Source organism: Onychomys torridus, chromosome 23 (genome assembly GCF_903995425.1).
Source record: "Onychomys torridus chromosome 23, mOncTor1.1, whole genome shotgun sequence".
Lineage (NCBI taxonomy): Eukaryota > Metazoa > Chordata > Mammalia > Rodentia > Cricetidae > Onychomys > Onychomys torridus.
Genome location: NC_050465.1, coordinates 54,541,670 through 54,554,132, shown reverse-complemented (window position 1 = coordinate 54,554,132; position 12,463 = coordinate 54,541,670).

The following is a 12,463-nucleotide window of genomic DNA, read 5'->3' as shown; positions in this document are numbered from 1 at the left end:
AATCTCACTGTATAGTCCAGGCTGGCCTCAAATTCACAGAGATCTACCTGCCTCTACCTCCTAGGTTCTAGGATTAAAGGCATGGAATACCAAGCCAGGCATCTTTTACTTTTAAATGTTAAAACTTTACTCACTCTCTTTAAAAAATAATATTTTAAAGCCTTTTGTGAGTACACACATGCATATACACATATCTAGGTCAATAAATTATAATCAACTTGGAATACACTAACCATGGGCGGTTCCCATTCCTAAATATCCTATTTATAGGGATAAATCCATTGATATCTTTGGAAAATTCTGGTACCTACTATTTTGTTAGTAGCTGTAGACTAACCAAATTCATAATCATTTGCTGCACATAAAACTCAAAGTGTTCTTAAGGCTCAGTTAATGTAGAGATTTATCTGGGGATGAGTCAGACTTTCTACATCCATTACAGTACTAAAATCCTCGCCTCTGAGTACCTGACTTCCTCCATGGATGATCCCTACTTTAGATACCCAAGGCTTCTGTCTGATCCTAGATCTTGTTGTAAATCAAGGAGCACAAACAGATTTTAAAAGTTTATCATTACACATAGATTTGGATATGGACAGAGATACAAAGAGCCACATGATCCATGAAGGTCATAAACACACACCCCTACACACACACACACACACACACACACACCCATAACACACACACACACACACACACACACACACACACACACACACACCCCACCCCACCCTACACCACACCACACAGACATCCCCACCCCCTATCCTATGCACATACACAAAGGGGGGAAATAAATTAATACTTAAGGAAATAAATGATTAAAATGATTTTAAAAAGTATTCTCATTTTTAACAAAAAATAAGGTGTTACGCATGCTGTGTTTTCAGACACAGAACTGAATTTTTGTATTTGACATTTGCCCATTGATCAGGTCACTTAAATTAACTGTATATTTAATGAGGCAACAATGATGGTAACAGGATTCTATTTCTTTAAATAAACATCTACGCCTTTAAATTCCATTAAATAGAAATGTGTGGCCTTTACTTTGTCAATGAAACATTATAAGAATCCACTGTTATTTAAAATAGGGAATTTAAACAACTTTGAGCAAATACTTAATATTAGTAGAAAGTTTCCCTGTCTTTTCAAATGAAATGTATAGACTCATTATATTCAAATAAAATGCCTTTCCACTTGAAGGAGTAATAACGTGGGTAGCTACAGACAACAACTACAACATGAAATACTGAGATGTATCCTGTCTGTTACATTCATCGTGCTTTCCATTCACATGTTGTTATAGCACCAGAAAGACCCACATTGAACAGTATTGACACAAAGGAGTTGTTGTTTGCATTGTGTCCATGCCTGTTTGTATATCACTTCTCAAATGCCTGTTAGACATCTCCAGATTGAAAAATCAAAACCTAGAATTACTCAAGAAGTAGTAATTACAGGTTTCCAAGCCTGGATTACAACTTCCAGCCGAAAGCTCAGGTGCCAACAGCATGATATCACCATTCAAGTCCCTTACATTAAGTTGCCTTCAGACAGTCAGTGGGTGAAATTAAAATCACATGTCTTAACATCTCCTAAAGCCTCTACAGTTTAATGCAGCTCAGCACTCCAGATGATTTTACTCCGGCTAATAGCCCCCCTTGCATTCATCAGGGAATGAGAAGAAACCAGTCATTAAACTGGAACTGTATTTTTATATTAACCTTACATTTAAGATTTTAACCAATATAAAGCCACCCTAGATTTCATGTTTGATAAAGAAATTAACGAGAGTATTCCAATCTATGAAGGACAATAAGATCTCACAACCTATAAAATGTTCAACATGCTTGATGGCTGATCTTGATTTGGAGGGCCCCTCGACTAAACATCATCTTTAGGTGCTGTTAATGGGTGGTGGAAAGCATTGTAGCACAGGATGAAGTAGAAATGACTTTTCATACTCATTGCCACATGCAGCTGATCCAGGAAAAACAAGTGAAGATCAGGTTCGTCCTTTGCAGCTCCACTGCACTACGGGAAGAACAGCCTTCAGCTGCTCTCTCATCTTCTCAGGCCTTTGGCCACGCTGAAAATAGTGGCAGGTCCTGCTTAGGGAAACTCTCCTTGATTTCTGAGTGAAGAAAAGGAAGTGAGAAGGCTCTAGAAATGCCTGGAGGGCATCTTCCTGTCCTAAACTGGGTATTTGCTATGTCTAGACATGTGCTACCCAAGCATGAAGATTCGTATGTATTCTTGAAGAGCTCAATGTAGATGATCAGAGCCTTAGTTTAGGACTAATAAAAACTGGAGCAGTTATGATCATCTAAATGTTCAACCATAATTTTAAGTATAACAACAACAGATGATATGTGATAACAGTAGATCAGAATTAACTCCCAGGATTATCCTGCACCCAGTGAACTCTTTTGTGGACTGCATCATGGTATTCTGGGAATGTAACTGTAATTTTATTTTCCCTTCATTGTAGTCCACTATCTTATGGAGGTAGATCAATGCCCTCATTCCTAACCTTGCTGTCTGTCCCCCTTCCTGTGACCATGAAGTCCAAGATATGTACTAAATCTATAAGATCACAATAAAAGAAAAAGACAATCTACAGGCATCTTGATTTGCCCACTTCCTTATTATACAGACTTGGAGAGGGTTATCTGTACTAGGGGTCCCTGTATAAGAAACCAGCTACCCGGCTCTGCTCCTTCCTGCTTTCAGTTTCCTATCCCTTTCCTAACTGGAGGTACAGGATTTCAGTATAACTGCAAGTTAATACAGCATATAGTATCCATTATCTTCCTACATATTCTAATGATTACTAGACTATGTGCTAGCATATAAAATTAATATCTAAGAACACACATACATAAATGTAAACAACTCGTATAGTCGTAAATAATCTGGAAGAAGCATGCACAGACAAATGCAAATTTTTCCTAAACATTTATAGCTAAATGACATACAATGGAAAATAAATTGCAACTTGCTGAGTTAGAATAAAACTGGACAGAGAACTTCAATATAAATCAATATATTCAGTAAAAGGTTAGGGAAATAATCTACAAGCATCAAATGATGACTTGTAAGTTTTGAATTATTGGCCATGCAAGGGAGCAGGCATGTCTGCATATTGTCCCCTTAGTGTGACTTTATTGCTCACCAATAAGCCATAAATTGGCCTTCCTAATAATAATGTTTTGGGGAATCTAAAACCATTCATCTCCATTGAATGGTGTACTTAGTTATGTCTTAGTGTCCTGTGTCATTCCTGGTGTTCCACTAAGTATAAAATAAAAGGAGAGGTTTCAGAAAACAAGGCCATATAGGAATTCCAATACGAGAATATATTCATGTGGAGCTTTTGGAAAGGTCACACAACATTCAATCTCGAGCAAAGATAATAAAATCAGAGGCAATCTTAAAAATGGGTCTTCATGATCAAATCTTAACACATATGAAAGCAGCTCAAGCTTCTTTCTAGTTCACTGAAATTTTTCAAGAGAAAGAGAAAGTATTATTTACCATTGTTATTACATTATAACTGCATGCAAAATAGATGAGAAATAAGGGCCAGAGGAGGGGGTGTTGGTAACTTGATTTAACAAAGCAGGAAGTCAAATTACTATTCCTGGACTTTATAAAACAGTGATTAAAAACTGTAAGCATTCTATACAAAGTTAAAACATAACCAATAAAGGAACAAATTGGTATAACTGCAGTGAATGGTTCTGGCAAGAAGACATGAGGAGGGTAAGAGATCCAACTATTAGTGTAACTCTACAGAAAATCACAACACGAGCATGTCAATACCATTGGATATTCATGTGCAGTGATAAGAAGCAGCCACTAAAATAAAAAAAACAGAAACAGTTAAAGTGACTATCTTAAGCTATTGTGGTTGAGAACAGGAATGTTGAGGTCAAGAATTGTTTCCTTCACTTATAGGAATAGCTATGCTTTATTGGCTAGTTGTACTAGTACATGTTGATTTTAATGAGTCATGGTTTCTTTCTAATTAGGTATTGGGGTCTCGGTCTTATGAATAGTTATAAATTCAGCCTTGCCCTGTCCTAGAAGTCAAGGAATCTGGTTCATGGTTACTGAAATTGTATAAGTTACAGAGTACCTCTTATCATGGAAGATGTCACAACACCAAAGTGTCCAGGGTGTGGTCAGGTGTTATTCCCACAAGAGAAGTTGTGTGTACTGGCATATTCTATTGTTGCTCTTACCTGACCTATATCTAGCTTATTTGATCAAAGACAGAAACCCCTTAAAGAGTCATGAGTGGAAAGGAGACTCAGATATATAGGTAGCAGGTCAGACACAAGTAGGAAATGGAATTGAAATTATAATGCACGAAACACAAAATGTTTCTCTAAGTTCCAGACTGGTTAGCAGTACTGGTAGGAGGTTTTTGGAAGTCCAATAAGCTCAGTTGCAGAGAGCAAGAGTGAAGACTGGTGGGATGATATGCACGTACTAAAGTTCACATATGGCATCTCTAGAGTTTACATAAACTCCAAACATTAGCTGGTCTAAAGAAAATACTCTAGAGGGCAATGGGTTTATACCACTCTGATGTTAACATCAGGTTTAGGTCATGGCCAACAACACTGAGGTATGCTGAGTTCTGAGCCAGTGTTAAGAAATATAGACAGTAGAGCAAACAACCACAAGCCAGGAAGAAGTTTTAACTAAATGATGGCATTTGACTGCATTTCAAATCAGTTATGTTAAACATAGCATATTTAATATGTCCATGACATTCACCCATTACATAATTTTTATTATTTATTATTTAGACAAGCAAGTATAATTTAAATGTTATAATATAGAAGTTATCTCTGAAGCAGAGTGTCTGTTTTATAATATTAACAGGAAGTGATACATTATGAAATATAAATGTCTCAGGATGGTGAGGGCTGGAAACATACTCTGAACTGTATTTCATAGAACCACCACAGGGAGCACACTGGACAACTCTGGAAGCTCTTATGATGAAGATACAGCCCTGTCACAGAAGGTATGATCCTGAAAGGACATCCTAGAGCTATTGGGCAATAGGAGAATGGAAACGCCGTCTTACCTCTTCCCCGTGTGTTTACTTAGGGTATCTGATTGGAAAACCCAAATCAGAAAGGATTCAAGCTTCAAGTGTCCTGGGAAATGTAACTATTTCACACTTCAGTATTTGAAGTAAAGAACAGTCCAATAGAGAGAAATGAGTATTCACTGATGTACCATAACTACCAAGTATATGAAGGAATATGACTTTTCAGCCTTTTGTGATTTTAATTTTTTTTTTTTTTGCAAATATATCCCTGCAATACAAATTCAAAAATTCCAGTCCCTTCATCTGTAATAGCTATTGTCGTATCTTGAAGGTAGGGCTTCATTTTTTTCCATTTGCAATTGTGATGCATATTTCAATTTAACTGTTATTGTCATTTGACTCAGCATTTGTGTAATGCTGAATGTAAATTATTTCTCTGAATGCAGACAGCTGGCATTACTGATCTTGATCGAAAAATATGCTTCAGAAGCCCCAGCACTGCTAACCTTTACAAAGACTGTGCATCCTACTTCCTCAGCCTCCTGCCTTAACTGATGTTGTTAGAGTTCTTCTCCTGCCAGTATATGGCACAGAAAATTTAATTATTGTTTCCATCTCTATCACCAGCTGTAGTTAATGTTTGGGATATAATATCCTACTTGGCTCAGCACAAACACACCAGATATAAAATAACACCTGGCCTTGGGATGCAACTCAAGAGGCTGAAACTGGGTTGAGGAGCAGAAAACTCTGGCTGCCCCAACTGAAATGTTCCTGATAGCAAGTAATAAAGCCTGCTGTAGTTGACAAACCTAGGTAGCTCTCTTTCAAGACAGAAAAAAGTAGGTGAAGTTAGTCAAGAGAAAAATTTTCTAAGAGATGATTCGGTACAAAATAAGTTTTTTGTCCATGTAACTACAAAAAAAAAAAAAAGGAAAGACAGAAAAATAAAAATATTAGTGAGCTAGAATGTCTTCACCAAGAAAGGTCACAGCCAAAGTCATTCTCCTAAGCAGCTCAAGTGTAATAACATGTTAGATCATGTCACCACGCTCCTTTTCACTTAAAAAAAACCAGACCTACAAACTGATTTTAACATGAGTTAAAAACGTAAATAAGTTGTTTATCCAGATGTTAGTAATTGCATCATCTATAGAGAATCAGATGATTGAAAATGAAATAACAGTCTTTCAGCAAGCCCTTAGACTTGAGTCCCAAGAGTCATCCCTATAACCTACACAGTGAAAGGAGAGGACCAACTCCCATAAGTTGTCTTTTGATCTCCTCAGATGCTGTAGTGGAGTGTGTGACTGTACCCACACAGTGACACACACGTGTACACACTTACGCACCCACAAAGGGGGGTGAAACAAATACGTGAAGAGCATGTGAGTCCAGAGCAAATGGGACTCCAGTATTCTAACATTCTCCTCCATCTGACTGAAGAATGGAAGTGTTTCATTTTAGAAACACACACTACAATTTCTAGTGCCCTAATCAATAATTTATGAGGTCTAAACTTTGAAGGAAAATTTTATATGAAAATGTTTTTGTACAAAAAGAAAGACAGCAATAGAGAGTCACAGAAATACAGGACACCAAGGACAAGTTCAAAGCCAGGTGCAGATTTGCATTGAGCGTCAGAAGTACGGGAACTACAGATGGATTTAATTCTCCAATTAAGAAATTAACAATGGTGATTTAAAAGCCCAAAGTACAAGCCACTTACAAAGGGCTAGTTTAAAGCCTAATTATACAGGAGAATGTCAAAAGGATCAAGAGAGACATAACTTGCACCCCACCAACATCTCGTATAACTGCAGACATCAGACAGATGACATTTTAAAGGAAAAGAAACATTAAAAAGAGTAATTTCAAAATTATAAAGTTTGAATTCATAATATAGATATAACTGAGAAACTGAATGTAATCACTATAATAATCTTTAACATACAATGCAGAACCTGAAACATGCCTAACTAGCTAGGACATGACGGATTTGTTATTTAGAGGTTTTTCAAAACACAAGACCCAGCTATACCACTCTTGGGCATATTCCCAAGGAAGGCTCAATCATACCACAAGGACACATGCTCAGCTACATATGTAGCAGCATTATTTGTAACAGCCAGAACCTGGAAACAACCTAGATGCCCTTCAACTGAAGAATTGATAAATAAAATGTGGTACATATACACAGCAGAGAAAAACAATGACATCATGAGGTTTGCAGGCAAATGAATGGATCTAGAAAAAATCATCCTGAGTGAGATAACCCAGACTCAGAAAGACAAACATGGCATGTACTCACTCATAGGTGGATACTAGATGTAAAACAAAGGATAACCAGATTGCAACTCACAACTCCAGGGAGGCTACCTAGAAAAGAGGACCCTAAGAAAGACACAGGGATCACCCAACAACAGAGAAATGGATGAGATCTACATGAGCAAAGTGGACATGGCGGGGGGTGGGGTGGTGGTGGTGGGGTAATGGAGGGCAAGGGTCAAGGGAAAGAGAGCTTAGGGGAGCAGGAGATCCCAGCTGGATCAAGAACAGAGAGGGAGAATAAGAAAAAAAAAACATGATAAATGAAGACCCCATGGGAATAGGAAGAAGCAAAGTGCTAGAGAGGTCCCCAGAAATCCACAAAGATACCTCCACAATAGACTACTGGCAATGGTCGAGAGAAAGCCAGAACTGACCTAACTGTGGTGGTAGAACTCTCATCTAATGATTGATGGAAGCAGATACAGAGATCCATAGCCAAGCCCCAGGTGGAGCTCTGGAAGTCCAATCAGCAAGAAAGAGGAGGGACTGTATGAGCAAGAGATGTTGAGACCATGATGGGAAAAAGCACAGGGACAAATAGCCAAACTAGTGGAAGCACATGAACTATGAACCAATATCTGAGGAGCCCATAACTGGATCAGGCCGTCTGGATCAGTGAGACAATTGAATAGCTTGAACTGTTTGGGAGCCCCCCAGGCAGTGGGACCAGGACCTGTCCTTAGTGCGTGAGCTGGCTGTTTGGAACCTGGGTCCTATGCAGGGACACTTTGCTCAGCCTGGGAGGAGGGGACTGGACTTGCCTGGACTGAATCTACCAGGCTGAGCTGAATCCTTGCCCTGGAGGAGATGGGAATAGGGGGTGCGCTGAGGGGAGAGATGGGAGGAGGGGAGGGAGGACAAGGGATTCTGTGGCTGATATGTAAAATTAAATTAAATTATAAAACAAAAATCCTGAAGTTTCTGAAAACATAGCATTTTATTTATCTTTCAATTGAAAAAAATCTGAAATCAGTGTTATAATCTCTACTTTTCTTGAGCTGTAGTTAGTTAATTCATCTTCATTTAATCTTTAATTTATAATCTCTGCAGTTTTTTAAGTTAACCATCTATTTTTCTAAATTTTCACAGGTGAAAGTTACACATTTAGAACTATGTTCTAATGCACATGAGTTTATTCCTGCCACTGAAGGCTTCTCAGTTTTTGGGGAAATGTGGTAGGTACTTAATGCTCAGTGCGGGCTTAACTTGGAAATTAGGTATTACCCTAGGCTATGCTTTTAGGAAATATTTTCAAAGATGGAGGAAAATACCTACTTTGTACTGGGTTTCGGTTCTCCCATGCCCAACCCAGGTTTTCTCTATTGTCTCAGGGACCCTTGATGGGGACAATAAATACAGTATGGTGTAAAGATTCTGAGTGGTTAGCCTCTATTTTTAGTCCACAGGCCAGGCTTGTAGTTACAACTTCCAGTTTTCACCCATACTTGTAGACTTTTAGCCAACAATTGCTGTTTTGGTTTGGGCTGGTTTCTTGTTCTTGGTGCTGCTGCTTCTGCTGTTTCTGACAGTTTTCCAGGGGCGGAAGTTAGCTGGTTGTCCTGGGCACTTGCCCTGTAAGAGGTGTCTGTGCCTTGTCTAGGAAGGTCTGGCACTTTAACCAGAGCTGAGGACTCCCACCAGGCACTTACTCTTTTTCATTCCATCATTTCAGCCACTGTGGCCGGGGCCTGGAATGCCAACGGCCCTGGTTAGCAGCACATTCTTCTCAGAAGAGCAGACATAAGGGGAAGAAGCCATGCCCTTCAGGCTCCTCTTCCTGGTAGCTGGCGTATTCCTTCAGCACCTTCACACTTTATGGGATGTCTATGTGTTCACACTTTCTTTATTACAGAAACCTCACTCAACTAGGATCTAGGTGCATTTCTTCAAAGGTTTAAACATCAAGAGTGCTTCAAAGATTATTTTCTTACTCTTAGGCCTAATTCAGGAAAAAAATTGAAATAATGCGACATTAAATTTGTTGTTCATTTTTAGATAAACGGATGGCTGTTTTGGTTTTTTGGTTTTTTTTTACTCAGACAAAAGTCACTCATGAAGTTATAATTATTATAAGAATAAATAACTCTAGGTTGCCTAAAAGAATTTCTGATATTTTTATCTTAGATATAAGATCCCCTAAATGTACTAAAATTCAACTATTCTAACTTAAGTTCCATATTTTTAAGTCTTTTAAAATATATGGGTACATTAAATTAATTCACACAGAGATGTGGTGTCAAATTTAAATGGATATAATGCCAGCATATACTCCTTTGTATAACACACTCCTAGAATACTCTTGTAGGTAAATTATGAGGAGATGTACCTACAAAAGACTCCTCATGAACTTGCAGCTGTATGTGAAAATCAAACCCAAAAAAACTGTATATAGAGAATCTAAGAATAAGCATAGATAATGTAAGCACAGAATAATATGCATGTACAATTAATTTATACAACCAATATGTACTCTGTAAATAAATGTTACTAGGTAAAATACATGCTATAATTCTGAATTAATCATACAAAAGCAAATAAATCTATATTTTCAAATAAGTAGTTATGAAATTGACTTTCCAAAGAGTAAGTAAATCCAGCTAGATGAACCAAGTCACATTTTTCTACTCAGCTCACAAATAAGTCAATCAAAAGTTCCAAACCAGAACTCTTCAATAATCATTTGAAAATGATCATAAACTGCTATGAAGACTAATTATTTGAACAATTATTAGATGATACCTTAAATAAAAAAGAACAAAGTTTCTCCTTATGAGAAGGACTGGACTGCTTCTGCTGCAGGAGAAAATATACTTTTTAAAGGAACAGAGGCCAGTGTTCTGTGAATCCTGTAACTTGGACACTTGTGATGGCAGAAAGAAGTTGAGCCCCAAAGAAACAAACAGGCAATGAGATCTGGCCAAAAGACATTTCTGCAGGAATCACTCAATAGAATCATGTCTATCAGATCTTACAAAGAATACATTTTACATACAGCAAACTAGCAATTACAATAATGGAGCTCCAGAGCTGGAAAAATAGCCCACATGGAGTAATACTTGCCAGTGATGCTCCCCCAGAACCCTTTAAACCAGGCATGGTGGCTCATACCTGTAATCCTAACACCCAGGAGGAAGAAGCAGAAAGATCAAAAGTACAAAGCTAACCTTGGTTACATCATGAATTCAAGAGTTCAAGGCCAGTCTAATCTACATGAACCTGTCTGGAAGCAGGGAGTGAGAGAAAATATAATACTGAAGAATCAATGATGACAATGTTAACATTTTGAGAATATTAGTTTAACCACTAAGTAAATGCTCCATCTTGAAATCATTTGTGTTTTAACGCATCTGAGGATAGCTTTTCCAAGTTTATTAGCTCTCATCTTCACATACTTTATTGATCTTTTGGACAAGTTACAGCCCAGTCTCACATATTACATTTAATTGTAATGGCTCTAAAATGTTCAATAATGAGACTCTGAAATGCAATCAATATGCAGGCAATGAAATCATAAATAATACAATCTGGATCTTGCAGTAGAAGATAGAAAGAAAACATTTGAAGACTGAAGTTTGAGCAGTGTTTAGAAAGAGAGCAGATGGGAAGGATACTCAAGAAAGTCAAAGAAGAAATAGTAATTAAGACTAAGAGGAGGAAGATAAATTTGTTTTAAAAGGGGATAGGTGGTAACTAAAGAAAGAAATAAAATTAAGCTAGAATGTCATGATGGCACAACTGAAAATAACTTCCCATCCTGTTTACTAACGCTAGGAAGAAAATACACACATGAGAACATGGGATAGTGGATTGCTATAGAACAGAATATTACTTTAACTATGTGAAGATGTGTTACATTTGTTTATATTATAGAATATTACTTTAACTATGTAATAGTGTGTTACATTTTTTATACTGCAGAATACTACTTTATCTATGTAAAGATGTGTTATATTTGTTTACATTGCAGAATATTACTTTAACTATGTGCTCTATTTGTTTATGCTGCATTTGTTTAATGATGTGAAGATGTGTTACATTTGTTTATGCTACATTTGTTTAATTATGTAAAAATGTGCTACTGTTTCACTTTGCCTGCCTAAGGTACCTAGTTGGTCTAATAAAAAGCCGAACAACCAATAGCTAGGCAGTAGAAGGATGGGTGGGGCTTGTGGGCAGAGACAATAAGTAGGAGGAGGAATATAGAAGAGAGAAAGGATGAGAGAACAAGGGAGAAAGAAAGAGAGATGCCTGGGGCCAGCTAGCCTGTCAGTCACCAGCCAGCCAGACATGAGTAAGACATATAGAATGAAAGAAAGGTAAAAAGCCCCAAGGCAAAACAGGTTATTTTAAGTTACAAGAGCTAGTGGAACAAGCTTAAGATAAGGCAGAGTATTCATAACTAATATGAAGTCTCCATGTCATGATTTGAAAGCTGGCTGGTGGCTCAAAAGAAAGCCTGCTACAGTGGATGTGAAAGTCGGTGTGGGTTACATGTAACTAAATACACAATGGCACAGCAGAATATCCTGATACCCTTAAACAATCATTTTGAAGACTACATGGAAACACTAGCCAACAATGGAGAAAATAAAGAGGTAGGTGAGCTGCAGTTCCATATGGAGAGCATGTATGTGAAGACACTGTAGGAAGAAAAGATATGCAGAATATAATGGTACAGATCCTTCTTTCTCCTCCTTTTCTTTTTAAACCCCTCTTTTTTCTCAATCTCCTCCTCCATTTCATGCTAAAGCTCTTTTCCTATTTCCTTATTCTTATTCCTTATAGAGAAAGATGCTCATCTCATATAGACCAGGCTGGCTTTAATGCCACTATGCATCTAAGGATGACCATGAACTTCCAATTCTCCGGCCTCCACCCCCTGGGTGCTGCAATTACAGATGTGGATGACCATGACTAGTTTATGCAGTGCCTGGAATAGAATCTAGAGCCTCTGGTATGTTAGTCAATTATTCTATCAACTGAGCTTCATCCCTTTCTCCCTTTATGTTATACTACGTGATTTGTTTTTTCTGAAAAGTATCATTATAAAACATT